The sequence below is a fragment of the Protopterus annectens genome, chromosome 9.part0, assembly GCF_019279795.1.
Source record: "Protopterus annectens isolate FY-2018-M chromosome 9.part0, PAN1.0, whole genome shotgun sequence".
Classification (NCBI taxonomy): Eukaryota; Metazoa; Chordata; order Ceratodontiformes; family Protopteridae; genus Protopterus; species Protopterus annectens.
Window position 1 is genome coordinate 703,270,091 of NC_056743.1, and position 3,095 is coordinate 703,273,185.

The 3,095-nt window shown below is 35.5% G+C and overlaps 1 protein-coding gene across 4 annotated transcripts in view; it reads left to right on the forward strand.

The window, feature by feature from the left end:
* Nucleotides 1-3,095, forward strand: part of BRD2 (bromodomain containing 2) — a 1,415,611-nt gene that overhangs the window by 362,338 nt on the left and 1,050,178 nt on the right. The gene's annotated exons all lie outside the window — the stretch shown is intronic.

Sequence of the window (3,095 nt, forward strand, 5' to 3'; positions counted from 1 at the left end):
CAATACGAGCTGGCAGGAAGAGATCGTTGGATTTCGACCTGAATCGTGGGGCCAAGAGGAAGGACCCCCCGCATGCTCAACAGGGAACACTACAGAAATTTTGGCATCCGACTCTTTAGTCTGTAATATTTCTAAGTACAACCTGTCGCCCTCTGAGAGGGTGGTTCTGGATAAAGGCTTGTCCTTTATACCAACTACGAATATGGATATTAGTCAGGCAATATTATCTGTGAGATTGTTTGCACGTAGAGTTGCGTTAAAATTGGTATACAATACAGATACCTCAGATGATGTTAACTTGAATCACAACAGATTCAAAAGAAAGAGCCTCTTTGTACCTCATTTGCCACCACACCTTGAGGTTTTTGTTAAGGCCGTTGAATCCAAGGTTTATGTGGAATTCGATCGCCCTGCTGGCAATAGATACAAGAACCTAACGAAGACTGAGAATGATGCTATTACAAAGTTGCGTAACAACAAAGACATTGTTATTCGGGCCGCGGATAAAGGAGGCCCTGTAGTTGTAATGGACAGTGAGTACTATAAATTGAAAATGATACAGCTTCTTAGTAGTGACTCATATGAGATAATTTCGTTTGACGATATTTGCAGCATGCATTTTAGTGTTATGTGTTCACTTAATGAATGCAGACAAATGGGTTTGATAAATGATGATCTGCTTCTGTATTTTCAAGTTGAATTTCCTTTAATTCCCACAATAAGCGGGTTACCGAAAATCCACAAGAATTTGCTTTTTCCAGAATTTAGACCTATTGTATCTGGCGCAGGTTGGATAACGGAGCCGGTTTCTATCTATTTGGACTTTGAGTTAAAAAAATTTTTGGTTAACCATGATGTTGTACTACAGGATACAGAAGACTTTCTGAGAAGTTTATATTTAGCTACATGTAATCTTAATTTGTCCAAGGATACTCTACTAGTAACGATGGATGTGGTCTCCTTGTTTACCTGTATTCCCAACGACGAGGGATTAGCCTTTTTGAAATCCTTCTTAGGTAGAACAGCAGATTGTACAGTATCAAGAGCAGACTTTATTTGTTCCCTTCTAGAATTAGTATTAGAAAACAATATTTTCATTTTTGATAACACCTGTTACAGACAAGTCTATGGCGTAGCGATGGGCACAAGTTGTGCCAACAGCTACGCCAACTTGGTTATGGCCGAATTTGAGATTAGACATATATTGGCTCAGACACAAATTAAATTTTTAAAAAGATTTGTAGATGACCTTTTCTTTATATGGGAAGGATCTGTTGAGTCATTACAGGATTTTTATATGAAACTAAATAATGCCAGCACTTTTATTAAATTTACAATGCATTATTCCACTTCCACAATTGATTTTTTTGGATGTTAAAATATCTAGAAAGGAAGGAGGATTTGAGACAGTACATCGGAAAGCTTGCTATAAGCCGTCTTATTTGCATCGTAGTAGCATGCATAATCCCCGAATTTTTCCGATTATAATTAAGGGACAAGCGATGCGATTATCTCGATTGTCTACCACAGATGCGTTGTTTAGAAAAGAACTAACAAATTTGGAGAGAGGTTTAGTCAACCGTGGGTATAACATGCAGGAGATAAATGGTGTTTGTTCAAGCATTGATGCTCTTAGGAAGACAAGAGCACAACCTTTTTTCTCAGCTCATGAACGAACTAAAAGTGATAGAGATAATGCCTTTAAATATGAACCAATTGTGCTACCATTTAGTGGAAATACCACTAATATAATTCAAATAATAAGGAACAATTGGAATATTTTAATGGCTGATGAAAGAATAGGAGGAGTCGTTGGTGAATTACCGAATTTTGTTTATAGTAATATTTGTTTATAGTAATATGTCTAGTCTCAAACAACTTTTATGCCACAATACTGGTATACTTCCCATCTACATAGGATTAGAAAGAACTACAAAATGTGGAACATGTTCCCAATGTCGTTTCATAGACTAATCACATTATTTTAAACATCCTGATAGTGGTAGACTATGGGACATTAGAACTAATGCTGACTGCAACAGTCGCAATATAGTATATGTTGCTCATTGCATCAGATGTTTCTGTTACTATGTTGGGAAATCAAATCGTTCCTTGAGGGAACGTATTAGAGATCATTACTATTGTCTATCAAGAAAAGATGAGAGTAGTGCCCTGGCGAAACACATGTTAAAGGAAGGGCATACACATGAATTCTGGTTTCAAGTTTACACCTTGAGAAAATTTCACCTCTCCTTGGGGATATTACCAATAGAACGGAGGAGGTGGAGTTACGATGGATATTGAGGTTGGGAGCACACAGGGGTAGAGGTTTGAATGAGATGGTTTCGCTTAAACCCCATCTAAAAGGAAGAGCTTTACGGTAATTCTACCGTGCTCCCTTATTCAATATTTAACATTTTGTTTTTCACCTATTCATCATGTACACTCATTTGTTAATTTTTACTAATTTTTACTAATTTTTACCATCTTCTCCCTTTGCATTTCCCATACATTTATAGCCACATGGTTTTTGTCCTCACAGGTATTTTATTATCATTAGTTAGTGCTATACCTCTTTATAGTCAATTGATGTAGTTTAGAGTCTCCCAGTGCTATATATGGTTCTATGAGGCATATGTATGTCATCCTATTTTGCATGTCAGTATACATTATGCATAACTGTTGTCTTGTTGGCTTCACCATATTATACACAGTGTTTTTGTTTTTATTTTGTTTTACTTCCACATTGGTCATAACATTAGGTACATATGATGTTATGTTTGACATATATGTTGTATATATTTTATTTCATAGAAGTTGGTTATTTTTCTAGTTCCATCGTATAGCCTGCATTTGATCACACAGGGTTCTATCAGTTAAATATTGTTCTTATATATATTTTCCGACAATATTAGGACGTCCTATACGTTCTATACAATTGTCATCCTTCTGTGAATTATCTTTACTAGATACATTTCTAAGAAGAGTTGTGGTCCAATGTATGATGCACTCCTTACAAATAATAAAATAATATAAATAGTATTTTTATACATTTTAATAACTAATTTCAAAATTACTGTTGTCTGGTTATATTT